Source organism: Schistocerca serialis, chromosome 1 (genome assembly GCF_023864345.2).
Source record: "Schistocerca serialis cubense isolate TAMUIC-IGC-003099 chromosome 1, iqSchSeri2.2, whole genome shotgun sequence".
In the NCBI taxonomy this organism is placed as follows: Eukaryota; Metazoa; Arthropoda; class Insecta; order Orthoptera; family Acrididae; genus Schistocerca; species Schistocerca serialis.
Genome location: NC_064638.1, coordinates 262,636,441 through 262,658,353, shown reverse-complemented (window position 1 = coordinate 262,658,353; position 21,913 = coordinate 262,636,441).

Sequence of the window (21,913 nt, the reverse complement as noted above, 5' to 3'; positions counted from 1 at the left end):
GTGAAAACGTCTGAAACCAGTGAAGAGCAACTAAATATATTTAAAAATCAAAATAAGGATAGGTTGCTGCAGTTCCTCCCTCTGTAATTTGTTGGTTTCACAGGAAAAAATTATCTGTGAAATCCAATTTAAATGGCAAAATAGATTGGAAAGGCTAATGAGTTTTAGTTGTCGAAATGGAGGAGAGGATGGTGGTGGCTGTCAAGTATAATATGGGCAATTTTTTTTTTTAAACCTATGAGTTAACATTCAGAAAGGAGCTCACTGATCTGGGAAAGATTAGACTAAATGGAAACAAGTTCAGGCCCTGACATCATGGAGGAAAGAGTGAAGATAGCCTTCTTCATGCATATCATGTACTTATCATCAAGAAGCTGAACCAGACAAAGAGTTTTGGTGGTGGGAGAATAGATTTCTCTATAAATCATATGGTCAAAGAAAAACTGTGACTATTGAAGTATTCTGATTGTGGCTAGTTCACGCACCTACCAAGCCCAATTATGGAATGCAATTTTCCTTATGTGTTTATCATAACACCATAGTGTTGTGGCAATTGTTGTTCAAAAGGTATAGGTGTGCTGTGTTATATATCTGTCATGTAGAGTGATGTGTAACTCTACCTATAAATTGCCAATGAATGTTGCTCACAAACCATAAAACAATAACATATTTAGGAGAGTGGAACTGTTGTGCATTTTTGGTATGTATTTTTTACGTGAAGAGTCATCTCAAAGCACGATGCATTTCTTCGAGGTTGGACGGCATTCAAAATAACTTACCTATAGGGGCATTTGTGCTCCTTCCATGGATCGTCGTCCCAGTTTAGTGAAATGCATCGGTCCCTGGAGCAAGAGCCACAAATGATGATGTGAAAAGCAGCTTAAGCAAATGAAAAAAATGTATATATTTAAAATATATTTCATTCTCTTGTTATATTTCAAACTGTCAGCCTGATATTTACTTTGATATTCTGGAAGATGGGTCACTGTAATGTTCCTGCACAAAAAACTATTCATCATGAATAGAACTGTGCAATATTGCAAGACTATTCATCATATTGATGGGCAAATTGTCTTTTTTATTTATGCAGTTGCATATCCTGCAGAATTTGAAATAGTGGTATGAATTTTTTAGTATCCACAGTCATGAAGAGAGAAAAAGTCATTTAAATAATATGAAGTAATTACAGCTCATAAGCAAATTACTCACCAACATCAGGAACACTGTAGGGTTTGCATATATTCCACAAATTCTGCAGGTGTGTGTGTGTTAATGTTTGTGCAGAAATGACTTTTGTGACACACGGAGGAGTAGGTTTGGAAAAGAGGTCAAGCATCAAATTTAAGCTAGGTAGCTGGTAGTTTGATCGTATCAATATCTATTGAGAGTGTACTCTGGGTCTGAGGGCCAGGAAAAGGTGGAGGGGGCAGTCGATGTTACATGATAGTTTCACGGTGAATGACAAAATTGTTTTTAGATTTCATGACAAAGGGCTCTGAATGAACACTCTTGTTGTTGTTTAATATCTATTACTTATTAATATCTATTTCTTCAAACTCATATTTAACATGTCTCTTTGCTTGGTGTTACAGGATATGAGTTTCATTATCAAAGATTTTTTTCTGTGGGAGGCCTCTTGGCCTCAAAATCATCTGAGTGTCTTTCAGCTAGATTTGTCACCCAGCTGATCACTAAGTTCAAGAAGAGACCAAAGCAATAACCTTACCAGTTGCGGCAGTGACAATTGGTCCACGTGTGCCAATTGTGATAGCAGTGGGGCTACTACAATCACCTTCTGCACTGCTGGCATCCTTCGTGGACTGAGGGTCTTTGGTTGTGAGCCCCTGACTAGCCCCTCTCCCCCCTTGTGGCAGGCAGAATGTCTGACCGCGATAGGGTCACAATCTCTTAAGTTGTCAGGTCTGATATATTTCCTTAATGGTACATGCTATCATCTCATGCCATCTGCTGTAGTGGTGGCAACTGTAGCTGTGTCTGTTGCCAGTATTTGTATGATCCTGATGTTACTTGACTGATATTGTTGTGTTTATGCAATTGTGCCATGGAACAGACATTGTGTGGCAAACTGTGCTGCTGATGACCTAACACAACTTTAGTCCGTAAGTAGTATGGACATTGACAGGAACACAGTTGCTATGAAGGGATATCTCAGACCACCTTGTTATTTTTTATGTAAAACCATTGTTTTCATGAATATATTGTTTCATGGCATCCTGTTGTTCATTACACTTCTTGAAAATAGACTGTAGAAATTTTAATTTTTTAAAAATAATGCAGGATTTAAAACGCATAACTAAAACAGAACAAAATTTGCTGTATATTTTTATTTTATGTCTTACAGAAATAACAGTAGATAGTTAAGTTTCTAATTGTTCACCAATTATTGTCAGGAAGACAATGTTACAGATTCACAACATAACCTCATGCCTTTCAGATCACCCATTAAATTTGGGATTGAAATTTAGAAATCAGTAGGAGTTTGATACAAAAATATTCATAGAATGTTATATTACTGGATAAATTTATATTTTTTCAGTTTCACAAAAATTAAGGAGCCTACCCACTGTGTGGATCCGGACTATCTTACACATTTAGATAATTTCTTAAAGTGTTATTCATGATAGCAGTTATGTTTTACAATTATGTATACAAACAAGACAAATATTACACTTCAAACATCTTGTACTTGTCCTCTTGGAATTATTTTGCCTGCAGCAAAGAGAGGAGTGAAAATTTTCAACAGTAGGCAAGAGTTGATCCCATGTACCTTTGTATCGTCACATGATGTATTTGCTGGTTTATATTTCTGTTTGGCAGCTATTCATCCAATCCACATACATGTTCTTTACCAGAAGATCAAGAAATAAGCACTTCTCAAGCCACCTGTCAGAAACTTATTGAAGTCTTCCACTTTGTGTTAATCTAATAACGCTAGAATTTCATCGTTAGTATCCTCTAAAAATAATAATAATAAAATTTGTGATCAAACACGGCAGCAGAGGTGGTGTTGATGGCACTCTTTCATAAGTAGACACTTCAAACTTAGTTAACTAAGAGATAATGGACATCAAAAGTTAAGACTCTCAAAATTTCCATCACTTATTTGGCTACAATGGCTGCAAGATTCTGGACTTCCACAATATAATTTTATTGCTGTAATATTTCTGAATCAGACAACATCTGTCATTAATTAATCCAGTTGGTAATAAAGATTTCAAATGATTTAGGATCATAAACTGTTTATTTCCAGGAGGATGCCATACGTGTAAATAGGGGATTCCAAAAACTGTGTAGTAATAGTGTTCCATGTACTTTGTAAATTACTAACATTGAAACGTTTTACATAAACCAAACAATAGTAAAGTCTTTTAAGAGTCCAAGTGAAATCAAAAAATATATCTTAGCCAAATTTCAAAGCATTATATAGTTTTAAAATTCACATCGTGTTTTTATGCCTCTCCTTAATTAACCACTCCTCCCCCAGAACTGGCAGTCTGCACCCGAGGATCAAAAATGTAACATAATCTGCTGGTTTGAATAAGGAAGTCCATATTTGACCAGTACACCATTAACATCTGTATGTCGGATAGCATTAGACCGGTCCATGGATAACATATATAGGGTTGGGGAGATGAGTGGATACAATTGGAGGTGAATGTATGCATATAACCACACCACGTGTACATCCACCATGTGATCCATACCAGTTCAGAACTTAGTGTGGACTGTGTTAATGTGAATGGAGCAGTGCAAAGGGGACGACGATGCTCACAGTGGAGCAGTGGGTGTTCATTGTGGAAACTTAGGTAACAACAAAGTTGTGAAAATGGTGTGGTCTTTTGTCTGCTGAGAAGTTTAATGGTGTCAAAGTGCCAGCAAATAGAGCCATGCAACACTTAGTCCGAAAATGACATCAGACAGAATCTGTTTTGAACAAGTCGAAAAACATTCCGAAACCTGTCCATTCACCAGAAAATGTGGCTGTAGTTCACCTGAACACGCTTCAGAGTTCTACCAAATCAACTCGGCACCTGTTGCAAGAGACAGGAGTACCAAGTCGATGATGAGGATGAGGAAGAATACTCCACCTGGACCTGCACGCAATTCTGCACCAAGTGTGTGCTATTCAGACATTAAAATCAGCAGATGCTCCTCAGTGCCTCCAGCATTGCGAGTGGCTGTTCACTCAGATAACAGTGAATGGCTTGCACGTGGCTCTGTTCTTTGTCTGATGACGCCTGATTTCACATGAGTGGTTATGTCAACTCAGAATCACAGGTTCTGGGCAGCGGAGAATCCACATAACTTCAATGAAACACCATTGCGTGATCAGAAAGTTGGGGTTTGGTGTGTAAGTGTCTGCACATCGCATTATTGGTCCCATCTTCTTTGATCAGACGCTGTATTCAGTACGTTACATTGCCACCATTGTGAAGCCATTTGTGGTAGCATTAACAGAGGAGGAAAAGACCTACAGTTACTTCAAAAGGATGAAGCAACTGCCCATACAGCCAGCCAAACCTTGGAGCACATTTACATAATCTTCATGCCTGACAGAGCTGTTAGCAGATGTCAGTCCGGTCGCAGCCATAGCTGGCCACCCAGTTCACCTAATGTCTGTGTTTGATCACTTTGAGTGGGGAGCCCTCAAGTCTAAGGCGTATTGCAACAACAAGAATTGCAGCAGAACATTTCGGATGAGATTGCAGTAGTTCGAGCAGTCCAGCTTTGATCCACTTTCAGCAACTTGCTGACCAAGGCCCAAAAGTGCCAAGAGGTGAATGGTCGTCACTTTCAACATTACTGTATTTCTTGTCCTTTGCTGTGTTTCTTCGTACCATGGAAATCTGTTCTCCGGGCCACTTTTTTTTTGCTCCACTCTGTATATGTCAGTTTGCATTAAAAGTTTGTGTCTGGTGATCACACATATAACATCATTGTGTTGGTTTGTGTGAAAGGCTGAATACTACTTGGCTGATGCTCACTATTTTTTCTCAGTTAAGGTGAAATTCTGTGTCTCGATATGGTACGCACAATGAACATGTTTGCAAAGAATATGAAACTGTGTGCTACCTTGTTGTCTTAAAAATCTCAGGCAAACTAATAAAAGCTGAACTTAAAAATACTAATGATCTGCAAATGTTAGATGAAGGTGTTATAAGTTCTGGTGGCAATATTTTGAGTTATTCCATGTGCATTACTTCCAACAAGGTGGAGCAACTGCCCGTACACCCAGCCAAACCATGGAGCACACGTTTCTGTCATTTTATGTACATATATACGGAAGGAGAAGCACCTGATTATTAAGCAGTGCAACGTTACAGGTTTATTTAAAACTCACAGTGGCAGAAAATTGTATATGGGGTGGGTGAGTCACATAAGATACCCCTTTTATTTTGTGACACACACACACACACACACACACACACACACACACACACACACACACACACACACACACACACACACACCAAACTGCGGTTTTCGGCAAATGGTAGAGTGTCGAGAGGCACCTATGTTTTTGATTGGTTAACACTTTCGCTGCGGCTGACGCTTATAAGCATCACAACAAGCCACGAGCCAGTACGGCTGACGCTTATAAGCGTCCGCACTCATTGTCGGATTACTCAGTCTAGTTGCAGCGTCTAAGCTAGCATCAAAGGGTGTAAACTTTTGTTTTTTGTGGTAAGCTATCGAACGTATATTGTTCGTAATGGCGGTTAATGGACCTTCCAATGTGAAAAGGAGCAGGAAAAGTGTTTCGCTTACTAATTTCTACACATCCGGGCGTCCCCTGGGCGTCTATGATAAATGTTGACAGCTAATTCTCTCACCCCTGGAGCAAACATGCTACTAAATTGACGACCTCTGTCAGAGTCAATCTTAAAAATGCGCACTTAAAGTAAATATAATTTCAAATGAATCCAGTTTCCTTTTACCTTTTTTTTCCTTCTTAAGAATATGCGTTTTAGAATCAAATTGTTTTTTTTGTTACATTATCAACAAATCACGAACATCTCAATGACGCCTGTGACCACGATATAGTCTAAGCTTATTTGAAGTAATGTACCTAAGGTGCCGCCATTAGGTCAGTATAGAACATAATCCTACAGATCTTACAAGGTCTTGACGTCAGCCTGTAGCTCAGGTGTGCTGAGGAGCGTCGGCTCCGAGCGGTGCCTGCCATTTCAGAGCGTTACCGGCCCGCACTTTAGCGTTACCAGCCCAGACTGGCACTTGCCGGGCCGCACTGGAGAGTTGCCCGTCTGCACCGATGCCGCAGTGAAAGTGTTAATCTTTTTAGTGCTGGTATCAACTAAGATAGTGAAGTATGTTCTGTTTTTTTAATTAATTGAACCGTATAAGTGCAACTGAGGAGACAGTTACAGTGGTATAGCGTTTGCTAATGTTACACTGACACGTCATAAAAAAATTTGATAAATGTCCTAGAACGTGAGAGCATGGCGGCTGGAAATGGAATTTTTGATGCAAACACTGCCAAGCCAGCATTTCGGACCAGGCTGCATAGTTGTATAACGTTAGGTAGGTGTACACTCGAGAATAAAGCTTCATTTCCCCTTGAACCAACTTATGACCTAAATGCAGCTTCACCTACGAATGTTGTATGTGGAAATATGACATAGGCTAGAATATAGTGTATCACAAAGGGCTTAGGAAAACTATTTCATATTTGTGTATCCTCCCAGATTTACGTGTGCTGAAACAGAGAAATCAACTGTTCATTCCTCAAAAATAAAGATATCTTATACACTACAAAAAGCAACTACTGTATTAAATATCTAAATGATAAATGGAAGATTTGACCTATCTTTTCCTGTATGTGCCTGTGTGTTCTTAGAGGTAAAAATACATGCTGTCGGACAACTGTCTGTACCTACACTGCTCTAAATTATATCATATGAGATACATTCATTGAGTTAAACATTTTATGAAAAATACTTTGGTGACCGCCTGCACATCACAAAATAAATATTCTTCTTAACAAATCATTGTTTCATGTTGAACGTAAATGCGTGTAGTGACAGTGTCACCAGCTATGTGCAATACATACTGTCCAGTGGCATAGCAAGCATGGTTGGCACCTGGGGCAGGTATCGGCGGTGTCACCCCACTAAAACACTGCAGTCACAGTGGCACCGATATTGGTGGATTCCGCCGATGACCAACATCGGCTGAAGATGGCTGATATTTTCAAATCTATTCACCACTATGAGCGCAGTCACACTATAGCCGATCTCATCACCTAAATGTGTAGGCTTCAGTCGACAATAGGGGCTGGTGATTCTGTTACATGAAGTGATTTGCTAATGTGGTGTCCACTTTTCAGTGGTTTATGTGTACAGAATATCTTATTCTAAACTTTATTTATCTTTCAGGTGCATGCTAAATGACAGTCATTAAAGGTTGATTAACATGTGTCCGCACAACATCAAATAAATTCAGCAACAAAGTGTTTGTAACCTTGCTTTTCAGGGTCACCACTAATCATCTTGAATATGTAAAGCCGAAGACAAATACTTGAAACACTTTTGGATAACAAAAGCTAATTTCAAGTACTTGTAGAGATGTGATACGAGCGATGTTAAAAAATCTGATACTTGCATTAATGACGCAATTCTGGCTCAAGTAAAAATAGACGTGACACTTCGGTATATGACATCTGGCTGTTAAATCTTTCTAGTACTGAGGACTGTACCCTGCTATACCATGATCAGAAAAGTGCAGTTTCAGAGTTCTTGTGTGTGATGTTGAATGTTGCCACACAGACTAATTTAAAAGGTAATATCTTTACTATTGCACCACAAATACTATAAAATGTTAAATGTATTCTGTAGCAAATTTTGAAGCCATGCTTTGTGCAAGTGCACTATAGACACTGTGACATAGATGACTTCCTTTATTAAAATTCTGCCACCAGCAAGTGTTTAAAGAGCATGGAAGTTTCTTGTACTAGTCTGATTATCTGAATATTCTGCCAGTATTGCATTAATTTTCACAATTTTTATAAGAAAGTAAGCAGCTATGAAAGGACAAATCTGTCTTTCATTAATTAGATAACAGAAGCTTACTCACAGATAAATTTTATCTGTGCATCATATAATGAGAAACAGCATCTACTTTACCATGTGACGTTACCACTATGTGCCCATAACCTCATTGGCAAACCACAGATGTTCACATGCTACCACTGTAGCATAATAAACTGTACTTGGAACAACATGCTTGGGAGAGATCCTTAACACAGCATCTCATTGAAACTACATATTTTCATAATATACACGTATAAATATGAAGAGCATCAAGACTGGGATGTCAAATTCAAAGATAGTGGCTCCTTCTGATGCTAATCGTTGGTGGTAGAAGGAAAGTGGTGTCACAAAATTAAAGCATTTCTAACTTTTCTGGGATGACATTTTTCCTTCATCTCATGTATTCACTAAACTTGTCTGGTAATTTCAATAACTGATGACAGAGTGTGTAGTACTTGCCACATATTTTCGAGACAGATATAGCTTATTTACTTGCATTCAGCATCTTTTTAATAGCAAACGTCGCACTGCAGCACTCATCTCCAATCACAGAGGTGTCATGATATCCATCCCACTCTGTTGTTGTTGTGTGGTCTTCAGTCCTGAGACTGGTTTGATGCAGCTCTCCATGCTACTCTATCCTGTTCAAGCTTCTTCATCTCCCAGTACCTACTGCAACCTACATCCTTCTGAATCTGCTTAGTGTATTGATCTCTTGGTCTCCCTCTACGATTTTTACCCTCCACGCTGCCCTCCAATGCTAAATTTGTGATCCCTTGATGCCTCAGAACATGTCCTACCAACCGATCCCTTCTTCTAGTCAAGTTGTGCCACAAACTTCTCTTCTCCCCAATCCTATTCAATACCTCCTCATTAGTTACGTGATCTGCCCACCTTATCTTCAGCATTCTTCTGTAGCACCACATTTCGAAAGCTTCTATTCTCTTCTTGTCCAAACTGGTTATCGTCCATGTTTCACTTCCATACATGGCTACACTCCATACAAATACTTTCAGAAACGACTTCCTGACACTTAAATCTATACTCGATGTTAACAAATTTCTCTTCTTCAGAAACGCTTTCCTTGCCATTGCCAGCCTACATTTTATATCCTCTCTACATCGACCATCATCAGTTATTTTACTCCCTAAATAGCAAAACTCCTTTACTACTTTAAGTGTTTCATTTCCTAATCTAATCCCCTCAGCATCACCCGATTTAATTTGACTACATTCCATTATCCTCGTTTTGCTTTTGTTGATGTTCATCTTATATCCTCCTTTCAAGGCACTGTCCATTCCGTTCAACTGCTCTTCCAAGTCCTTTGCTGTCTCTGACAGAATTACAATGTCATCGACGAACCTCAAAGTTTTTACTTCTTCTCCATGAATTTTAATACCTACTCCGAATTTTTCTTTTGTTTCCTTTACTGCTTGCTCAATATACAGATTGAATAACATCGGGGAGAGGTTACAACCCTGTCTCACTCCTTTCCCAACCACTGCTTCCCTTTCATGCCCCTCGACTCTTATAACTGCCATCTGGTTTCTGTACAAATTGTAAATAGCCTTCCGCTCCCTGTATTTTACCCCTGCCACCTTCAGAATCTGAAAGAGAGTATTCCAGTTAACGTTGTCAAAAGCTTTTTCTAAGTCTACAAATGCTAGAAACGTAGGTTTGCCTTTTCTTAATCTTTCTTCTAAGATACGTCGTAAGGTTAGTATTGCCTCACGTGTTCCAACATTTCTACGGAATCCAAACTGATCTTCCCTCTGTAAAGAATTCGCGTTAGTATTTTGCAGCTGTGACTTATTAAACTGATAGTTCGGTAATTTTCACATCTGTCAACACCTGCTTTCTTTGGGATTGGAATTATTACATTCTTCTTGAAGTCTGTGGGTATTTCGCCTGTCTCATACATCTTGCTCACCAGATGGTAGAGTTTTGTCATGACTGGCTCTCCCAAGGCCATCAGTAGTTCTAATGGAATGTTGTCTACTTCCGGGGCCTTGTTTCGACTCAGGTCTTTCAGTGCTCTGTCAAACTCTTCACGCAGTATCTTATCTCCCATTTCATCTCCCACTCTAGGAGGTTAAAATCTAACCTACTTCATGCATGGAATAGATTCTAATCTAATCTAACCTTGACCCTTCCACAAACTGATGGAGGAGATCGGACGCACTGTGACCATGCTGTTGGCCCATGTTATCGGGAGACCTCTGGTGATGGAGTCGGACGACTGTTGTCGATGCCACTGTGAATGCAGGCTAATGCAAACTCTTCAAAACTAGATACATGTTAAGTATGAATTTAAGTAAGTGAAATAAAAGCCTTAGAGTCATTAATCTTCAAATTGAATATATTATAGTACTTTTATCATATATTACTATATAATAGTACTATTATTGTAATAGTACCATCAAACATGTGGTTCCTGAAGAGGGGCAGCAGCCTTTTCAACATCTGCAGGGGCAACAGTCTGAATGATTGACTGATGTGGCCTTGTAAAATCAACCAAAACGGCCTTGCTGTGCTGGTACTACGAATGGCTGAAAGCAAGGGGAAACTACAGCCATAATTTTTCCCAGGGGCATACAGCTTTACTGTATGGTTAAAATATGATGGTGTGATCTTGGGTAAAATATTCTGGAGGTAAAATAGTCCCCCATTTAGATCTCTGGGCGGAGACTACTCAGGAGCATGTCGTGATCAGTAGAAACAAAACAAGGGTTCTACGGATGAGCATGGAATGCCAGATCCCTTAATCGGGCAGGTAGGTCAGAAAATTTAAAAAGGGAAATGGATAGGTTAAAGTTCCAGTGTTATCAAAAGGAAAGTTACTACTCACCATATAGTGGAGATGCTGAGTCACAGATAGGCACTAGAATGGGAACAGCTTTCATTTCAATGACTGCTTCACATCCTGTGCCATATGGATTCTTCTCACCAACACCAGCTTTTCTGAACTGCGCAGGTGGAACCTTCCCTGCAATACATCCTACGTTCCCATAATCTCCTGGCCTCAACCTTTGTTAGTCACTGTCCTCACCCATACATCCCCTTCCCTGTTTCCATTCCAGCACTACACAGCCGTCATTCCACCATCACACTCAGTCTTTTTACTTCTCTCCTTTCCCGATACTTCTGCCTCCCCCCTCCCCACCTCTCCCCTGACCACCATCTAACCTGCAGCATTTCACTGTTGGCCACCCCCATCATTCTATCCCTCCCCTCCCTGCCCAGTCACCATCCTTACCACCACTCAGTCGCCACTCCCATCATGCACTGGTGCTGCTGCTTGCAGTGTGGTTGCAGTTGTCTCTATTGTTGATGAAGGCGTTAATGGCCAAAAATCTTTTATTTGTGGCAGTGTTTTTGTTGTGCCTATCTGAAAGTTAGAATCATGGGAATTAGTGAAGTTCGGTGGCAGGGGGAACAAGACTTTTGGTCAGGTGACTACAGGGTTACAAAAACAAAACAAATAACGGTAATGCAGGAGTAAGTTTAATAATTGATGAAACAATAGGAATGCGGATAATAACAGCATAGTGAACGCGTTACTGTAGCCAAGATAGACATGAAACCCACACCTACCATAGTAGTACAAGTTTATATGCTAACTAGCTCTGCAGACAATGAAGAGATCGAAGAAATGTGTGATGCGATAAAAGAAATTATTCAGATAGTTAAGGGAGATGAAAATTTAATAGTCATGAGGGACTGAAATTAGACTGTAGGAAAAGGGAGAGAAGGGAAAGTGGTAGGTGAATATGGACTGGGGTTAAGGAATGAAAGAGGAAGTTGTCTGCTAGAATTTTGCACAGAGCATAACTTTATCATAGCTAACACTTGGTTTAAGAATCATGAAAAAAAGTTGTATATGTGGAAGAGGTCTGGAGACACTGAGAGGTTTAAGATAGATTATATAATGGTAAGAGAGAGATTTAGGTACCAGGTTTTAAATTGTAAGACATTTTCAGGGGCAGATGTGGACTCTGATCACAATTTATTGGTTATGAACTGTAGATTAAAACTGAAGAAACGACAAAAAGATAGAAAGTTAAGGAGATGGGACCTAAATGAAATGAAAGAACCTGAGGTTGTAGAGAGTTTCAGAGATAGAATTAGGAGATGGTTGACAAGAACAGGAGAAAGAAATACAGTAGAAGAAGAATGGGTAACGGTGAGAGATGAAATAGTAAAGGCAGCAGAGCATCAAGTAGGTAAAAAGATGAGGGCTAGTAGAAATCCTTGGGTAACAGATGATGTATTGAGTTTAACTGATGAAAGTATAAAATCTAAAAATGCAGAAAATTAAGCAAGCGAAAAGGAATACAAACGTCTGAAAAATGAGATCAACAGGAAGTGCAAAATGGCTTAGCAGGGATGGCTAGAGGACAAATGTAAGAATGTAGAAATATATACCACTAGTGGTAAGATAGATACTGCCTGCAGGAAAATTAGAGAGACCTTTGGAGAAAAGAGAACCACCTGTATGAATATCAAGAGCTCAGATGGAAAACCCATCCTACACAAAAAAAAAAGAGAAAGCAGAAAGACGGAAGAAGTATGACAAACTGCCTATTGGCTGCTGTCTCGGGTTCTTCGGCCAATGTTTGTCTTATGATTTCACTGATGTTTCACCAGTACGAGTGGTTGGTATTATCAAAGTTTCACCCTCCATTGCCGGTGGTGAACTGGAGCCTAGCTCACGGCCGCAGGCTATATGTACCTGGTGCGCCAAAATCAGAGGGCTTCTCCACGCTCATTTCTGGTGTGGTTCTCCTCTTGCTACCTGTGATGGTTATTCACTGCAGAACAGGAAGCCAGGATCCATTTACCTTAAGGCTTTCTTATGTCTTATTGAAGCTATTCCCGTGTTTTCGTACTTCTACAACTTCTCTGAACAAGTGAGTGTGATAGTGCTTCTCTACAGCCAGAACTTCAGTGTCAGCAAATTTTGTTACGTGGTTGGTCTCACTCAGCATGTGATTTCTCCACCTGCCCCAACCTGCAATGTCGCTTATGTTCTTTGATCCTGGTGTTGATTGATCATCCAGTTATTCCGACATAAACTTTTCCACATGTGCATGGTATGAGGTATATTCCCGACATTGCAAGTGGGTCCCTTTTTTCCTCTTTGATCTTCCTTGTTGGTTTGAAAATCACCTTTACGTCATGTTTGCACAGTATATGGCCGATTCACTCCGTATATAGAGGGTCTATACAAGGGTGATGTACTTGAGGGAAATATTATGGAAGTAGAAGAGGATGCATATGAAGGTGAAATTGGAGATATGATACTGCGTGAAGAATTTGACAGAGCACTGAAAGAACTAAGTCGAAACAAGGCCCCAGGGTCGACAACATTCCATTAGAGCTACCAACAGCCTTGGGAGAGCCAGCCATGACAAAACTCTTCCATATGGTGAGCAAGATGTATGAGACAGGCGAAATACCCTCAGACTTCAGGAAGAATATAATAATTCCAATCCAAAAGAAAGCAGGTGTTGCCAGGTGTGAAAATCACCATATCAGCTTAATAAGTCATGGCCGCAAAATACTAACATGAATTCTTTACAGACGAATGGAAAATATGGTAGAAGTCGACCTCGGGGAAGATGAGTTTGGATTCCATAGAAATGTTGGAACACACAAGTTAATACTGACCCTACGACCTATGTTGGAGGATAGGTTAAGGAAAGGCAAATCTACGTTTCTAGCATTTGTAGACTTGGAGAAAGCTTTTGACAATGTTGACTGGAATACTCTCTTTCAAATGTGCAGGTGTAAAATACAGGGAGCGAAAGATTATTTACAATATGTACAGACACCAGATGGCAGTTATAAATAGTCAAGTGGCGTGAAAGGGAAGCAGTGATTGGGAAGGGAGCGAGACAGTGTTGTTGCCTCTCCCTGATGTTATTCAGTCTGCATAATTGAGCAAGCAGTAAAGGAAACAAAAGAAAAATTTTGAGTAGGAAATAAAATCCATGGAGAAGAAATAAAAATTTTGAAGTTTGCCGATGATGATGTAATTCTATGAGAGACAGCAAAGGACTGAGAAGAGCAGTTGAACAGAATGGACAGTGTCTTAAAAGGAGGATATAAGATGAAGATCAACAAAAGCAAAACTAGGATAATGGAATGTAGTTGAATTAAATCAAGTGATGCTGAGGGAATTAGATTGGCAAATGAGACACTTAATGTAGTAAATGGGGAGAAAAATAGCTAATGATGGTTGAAGTACAGAGGATATAAAATGTGGACTAGCTAAGGCAAGAAAAGAGTTTCTGAAGAAGGGAAATTTGTTAAAATCGAGTATCGATTTAAATGTCAGGAAGTCTTTTCTAAAAGTATTTGTATAGAGTGTAACCATCTATGGAAGTGAAATATGGCCGATAAATTGTGTAGGCAAGAAGAGAATAGAAGCTTTCGAAAGGTGGTGCTACAGAAGAATGCTGAAGATTAGATGAGTAGATCACGTAACTGATGAGGAGGTATTGAAAAGAATTGGTGAGAAGAGGAATTTGTGGCACAACTTGACTAGAAGAAGAGTTCGGTCAGTAGGGCACATTCTGAGGCATTCAGGGATCACCAATTTAGTATTTGAGAGAAGAATGGAGGGTAAAAACCGTACAGAGAGACCAAGAGATGAATGCACTAAACAGATTCAGAAGGACATAGGTTGCAGTAGTTATTCAGAGATGAAGAGGCTTGTACAGGATAGAGTAGCATGGAGAGCTGTGTCAAACCAGTCCCAGGACTGAAGGTCACAACAACACCACCACTTTTATTATGCATTATACATTAGCATATAGTATTGTACACTAAATTAGTATATCATATTATACTCTATACATTTACATACATTCTTCACAAAACTATTTGCTAAAGCCAGACACAAATACCAGAATTTGATTTCTAGGCTTAACAGCCAACTCTGATATTACATCTTCAAAATTAATATTTTGTGTTGCCTCATGTTCAGTAGTTAACATGCCAGGATTATTTAGCTTCATGTTGCTCATTGTTAATCGTAAGTAATTTTTAATTACTTTCAATTTAGTAAAGCTCCTCTCACATGAACCAACTGATACACAAATTGTCTTTTGAGTAGGCATAAGTTTTGGAAAAGAAACTTAAAAATCCCATTCCACTATAAATTTCAAGAAGTGAAGACATGTCCAATCAGAAGCTGCAACATTTGCCACTTTTAAATGCCTTCTCAGTCTTGGAAACTCATAGAGGAGTTCTCCTTCTGATACTTTATCATGAAAACCAGCGAATTTTGATACAGCTAATTTCAACTCGTCCTTGTTGGTCAAAATCAAAGTATTTGGTTGCATAACCTCAAACAATGGCGTGACATCTTGAATGGACTTTGATATGGTTAGGGGTTCAACACTGAATCGGTCAAGACATTTCAACATATCCTTTTGACACTCTACCCTCAGTGTGATTCCTGTATCGGTAGCTAGTTCACCAGCCATTCATTTTTTACGACGAATTCTTCTCTCTATTGGAATGTTGTATTCTCCCGAGTTTTTCACAGCAAAATTTATTGCCTCTTCTTTAATATGATTTCGTTTCTGTTCATTATACAGATGAAGTGCCTCTATTTTTATAACTGATCGAGACTTAAGCCTTTACTATTTCTGTTATTATTCTGTTTATTTTATTTATTTATTTATTATATTATTCTATTTATTATTTTATATTTATTATTTTTATTATTATATTTATTATTATTATATTGAATATTATATTATATTTATTATTGTTTTTATATTATTCTATTTATTTCTATTATTATAGCAATGAAATGTGAAATTATACACTGAAGAGCCAAAGAAACTGGTACACCTGCCTAATATCGCGTAGGGCCCCCGCGAGCATGTGCTGTAATAGGACGTGGTATGGACTTGACTAATGTCTGAAACAGTGCTGGAGGGAATTGACACCATCAATCCTGCAGGGCTGTCCATAAATTTGTAAGAGTACAAGGTGGTGGAAATCTCTTCTGAACAGCACATTGTGAGGCATCCCAGATATGCTCAGAAGGGTGTTCCTGGAGCCATTCTGTAACCATTCTGGACGTGTGGGGTATCGCATTGTCCTGCTGGAATCGCCCAATGGGCATAAATGGATACTGGCGATCAGATAGGATGCTTACATACATGTCACCTGTCAGAGTCGTATCTAGACATATCAGGGGCCCTGTATCACTCCAACTGCACATGCCCCACACCATTATAGAGCCTCCACCAGCTTGAAAGTCACCAGCTGACCTGCAATGTCCACAGATTCATGAGTTTGTCTCCATACCGCCCCCCCCCCCCCCCCCGCCACCCGTACACATTCATCCACTTGATACAATTTGAAACAAGACTTCAAGACTTGTCCGACTAGGTAATATGTTTCCAGTCATCAATAGTCCAATGTCGGGGTTGACGGGCCCATGTGAGGTGTAAAGCTTTGTGTCGTGCAATCATCAAGGTACACGAGTGGGCCTTTGGCTCCAAAAGCACATGTCAATGATGTTTCATTGAATGATTAGCATGCTGAAACTTGTTGATGCCCCAGCATTGAGATCTGCAGCAATTTGCGAAAGGGATGTACTTCTGTCACGTTGAACAATGCTCTTCAGTCATTGTTGGTACCGTTTTTGCAGTATCTATTTCCGACCGCAGCGATGATGGAGACCTGATGTTTTACTGGATTCCTGATATTCACAATACATTTGTGAAGTGGTCACACAGGAAAATCCCCACTTCATTGCTACCGGTATCTCGGAGATGCTGTGGCTATAGCACCATGTTGAAATTCTCTTAAATCTTGATAACCTGCCATTGTAGCAGCAGTAATTGATCTAACAACAGCGGCAGACACTTGTCTTACATTGGCGTTGCCGATTGCAGCGCCATTTTCTGCCTGTTTGTATATCTCTGTATTTGAATATGCATGCCTATACCAGTTTCTTTGGCGCTTCAGTGTATATAGCAGCCTAAGATTATTACAGCACCTCTGGTGACAAAATATTCTTGTTGGTCTCATAATTCGTCAATTGCAGCCAGTGCCGGCCTTAGCCATCCAGGTGCCCCAGGCGAGTCGTCCAGTTGGCGCCCTTTATTGTATAAATAGCGAACCTGGCAGTGCTTTGCAACACGGTATTTGACTGTTTTCTAGAAATCGTCTTAAGTGGTTAATGGCGTCAATTATGATCATAACATGGTTTTTTCCATCGTAAATTTGAGTATTTTATTTTTTAAAATGGAAATGAAATCCAAATAATCTGAAAGCCCGCTAAGACGCTCCGTGTGAGACTTGTGTAGCCTATGATATCAGTCCAGCATGCTGCTGTCGCTGCCGTAACAGTCAGTATAGTAGTGATATATTGTTTGAGCATTCACGTTTTGGGAAATTGTCTAAAAATATTACGTAGTACTGCACTGTACATCTACAACAACTCCAGAAAATTGTTTTTGCGTGTTCCAAACAAAGAAAAGATGCGTAAAATGTGGTTGAAACAGGCTCGTATATCCCAAATATTTCTTTTCTTTTCTGAAGCACCCTTGTACTAAAGCGAACAAAACAAAACAAAAATTATTCAAATTGGTCAAGCCATTTCTTTGTTTTGGTGAGACTAACACACAACAATTGATTTTTATATATAGAAGGTAATATGTATAACGAAAAAACACTAATTTTGAATTGGGTACCATATTTTTATTGAATTTAATATAACTGTAAGCTATAAACCTATATTTTCTGTCAGTCATCTGAACACAAAACATATTACGCCTAATGAAAAACAATTATAAACGACTAAAATTTTACTTTTCTCGCTTTTCTGTCGGCAAAGTCTCTGATCAGATTAGCAAAGTCCAGGTTTTCTGCAACTTCATTTTCAATGGACAGTGAGGCCAAACTGGTTAGTCTTGTTTGAGACATTGTAGACCGCATGTACGTTTTTATCAACTTCAGTTTGGAAAAACTGCGTTCGCCGCTTGCGACAGTCACTGGTATTGTTAGCAAAATACGTAACGTTATCCAGATGTTGGGATATAACTCTTGAAGATTATGCTTTTTTATGAAGTTTAAGGCTTCAATAGGCGTTGCCTGGCTGTCTTCGAGATAGTGTTGCAGGCCTAAAATTTCGTCGCACAGCAAATTTCCATCAATATCTGACTTCATGTTGACAGTTAACTTTTCTTGTAATTTAGAACAGCATTGTATTAGTTCTTCTTTATTTTGATTTTTTTAAATGTCAAACAAGAAACTCCACGTCGCAGAAAATTCTTGCATCTGTTCAAATCTTTCTTTCATGGATATGTGCACGGTGTCCAACAGTGCACTGAAAAACTCTACTTTAAACTGCTTTTTTGGGTCAGTTATTTGATCATCAACAGCCTCTTCACCCGGCCTGCGTTTAATACGTCTTAATCGCAATTGTGGTTTAAATAATGGCTGCATATCAAGATCCGAAGCCAGTTCAGTTGCTGTTACAATAGCTTGTTCGAAACCTGTTTGTCTATATGTTTCCAAATAGGAGCAACATTTGTCAAGGATTCCCATAAACTCGACAAAGTTGATTGTGGGTGACTGACTTGCTTTACTCACAACGTTAATTTGAAACAGAACATCATACCATGTCACGAGAGAAACAATGAAGCTGAAGTCTTTTAATTGTCCTCCTAGTGTTGTCGCTTCGTGTGACACCGCAGCATCGCTGTGTTCAGTAGCATCGGCCAAGGAAACCAAAGCGTCATGCATTTCGCATAATTGATAACGAACCGCTTTGACGCTATCAATTCGAGCTTCCCAGCGTGTGTCACTTACATTTTTCAGGGTGTATATCTTCAAATGGTCGGTCAAAATTTTCCATCTATTTACCGGTCCAGCAAATAGATTAAACATTTTTTGTAACATTCCGAACAGTGTCACGGATTTTACTGACGATTTTGCTGCATCACACAATACCAAATTATAACTATGGCATCCACATGGCACAAAAAAAGCTAGTGGATTTAACTTCTTAATTCTGTTCTGGACGCCTTTATTTTTCCCCTTCTTGTTCGCGCCGTTATCGTAGCCCTGTCCTCTGCAGTCATTAATGTTAAGGTCAAGATCACTCAATGTTTTTAAAATGCTTTCTGTGAGGCCTTCACCGGTTGTATCATCTATTTGCAGAAATGAGATGAAATGTTCTTTTACACTTACGCCATCCTCTGTTATGTCGGCGCATCTTAAAGTTATCGAAAGTTGTTCTTTGTGGCTTATATCTGGAGTACAGTCAGCTATGATTGCATAATACTTTGAACCCTTTATGCGGGAAACGATTGTAGACATAACGTGTGATGCCATGAGTTCTATTAATTCATTTTGTATATTTTTGCCGCAATAATGGTCAGCCAAATCACCATTCAATGCCAGTCTGACGTGCTCTTCCATGATTGGATCAAACTTTGCCAATAACTGTACAAGACCTAAGAATTTTCCATTATTTGGGGTAAATAATTTATCTGATAACCCTCTGAATGACATATTATTTTCAGCCAAATACAAAGTAATGTGCATCAATCTTTGAAGCACATTGCTCCATCGTAAACTTTCTTTAGAAATTAGCTTTTGTTCTTCCTTGTCAATAGTTAATCCAGCTTTAAACCTGATTTCAGCTTCAGTCCATTGAGTAAATGCTTTTTTGTGGTTAGGACTATTTTCATGCAGTTTCAGAGCTTCACTTAAATGTTTCCAATTTCTGAAACCCACAGTGGTAGTCAAATTAGTAGTTGACTTTAAATCAAACAGTCGACAACAAAAGCAAAAGACACTGTCGTTTGATACAGAATAAACTAGCCACCGTCATCTGATAGTTTCTTCGTTTGATAGTTTTCTTGTGTAATGAGTTGAAGAGAAATGACGCCCATTTTCATCTTTTGGAAAGTTATTTAGACATACTTGTGAGGGTCCACATATTATAATGCGATCTATATCTCTAGCATTAAGTACTTTTGGCCATGTACCTACATCAGAAACATTGTGTTCTTTTATTGCAAGAACGTTGATACTTTCATCGACCACAGATCTCATGTGTTGATTTTGACTTGGAGAAATATCAGAGGATTCATGCAAAGATGTACTGCGCTGGTCAATTTGATCACCTTCAATAGGTGATTGTATATTTTTTGTGTATAATTGTTCACAGTCTGAAGAAATATTTGCTGATACATGGACTTTTGATTCAATATCTGTAGTATTTGCCTTAGAATTTCCTTTAAGGTACTTATAAATATTCATGTGCTTTTTAGTTTCTTCAAGAACTTTTTCTTTTTCAGCTTTTCTTTTCCGATTTTCTGAACCAGAAAGCTTTTTTTTAATCATTTCCTTCTCTTCTGGCATGATTTAATAATTTGACAAATTATTGCTTGGACACTGCTCTATTTCGCGACCACAATATTCGATCTATAACAAATAAAGAAATTCACCTATCAGTAGACGTAACTAGAAAAAAACCTGAACTGAAAGATAAAAATGTTTTTCGCACCTACCAGAAAATTAAAATGTTGACACAGTCACGACACTCGTTTCACTCACAATTATTCAGCCACGAAAACATTACCGCTGCCTCCGACTCTTACTGACAATTACTGACATGCGGGTGCAAATCGTAGCGCTGCCAACATATGCAGTCTAACAAACATTGTGTGGCGCTGTATTATTTCAGTAAGTTGAGGGAGAATTCTCTATGAATGCAGTGCACGCATTGCATGATCTATTAATTAATGTACATGTGTCATTAAGTCACCAATATTCGATATAAATACATTCGTATTAATTAAATCATAATGTAATGTATATTTCACAGTCTGTATTTTCTTTTATTTGGAGCGACTGGTAGTTTCTGTTGTAAACGAGAGATGGTGCGGCTGCATGGGCTCTTCCTTGTTGCAGTTCTTGAAACAAATAAGAGAGGCGCTATGGTAGAGCCCGTGCTAGCCCGCGTCAAACATGGATGGTTGCAGACAATATGAAGATTGCATTCAGCATGATTTCTCTTCTGCTACCCCGAATTCATCGCGCATTCGTGAGATTAGCAACGTATGTTGAATGAGACTGAATAATATTTTAGTTTCGCGAAATGGGTGATTGTAAATTGTAATTTTTTTTTTCATGCGTTTAGTACGTGGCGCCCCTTGGGCCCCGGCGCCCTGGGCGACCGCCCGAGTCGCCCCACCCTAAAGCCGGCGCTGATTGCAGCGACAACCCCACCAAAATTTTCTACCAGTGCTTTTACCACAGCACAATGAGCACTCCAACGCATTGTTGAGTCTTTTACAGATGTTTTACTGTGTTTAACAAGAACATCCCAGCGACTAGTGGAAGCAGAAAAAAATATAAAAATGGTCTCTCCTGTTTCGAAAAATGTTACACAAGACAGCCTACATTCTGTGCAAAGGAATGTTGCCCACATAAATTAATTGAATGATCAATACATCCAATAAAGACAGCTTTAATGGTTTTTGCTTTAACCCTTTCACATACATGGGACACATTTGTCCCACATATGAATCACCTTACTAATTGGACTGTAATCACAGTTGATGTGCTGCAGATGCTCTACTTGAAGCAGAGATATTTGTTTTCTTTAATATCGTACATCTTTGGTGGCAACAATTACTATAACTACCGTTAGTCGTCGGTTATTGTTGGTGCTTCTCACTTCGAGCAGACACACAAATTTATTCACTTATTGTGTGCATATTGTGTTCTCTGCCTTACTGTCAAAGCTTGAAAGTATATTCAAGTAAGTTTCTCTTTTACTTTAGACCATTCATTTA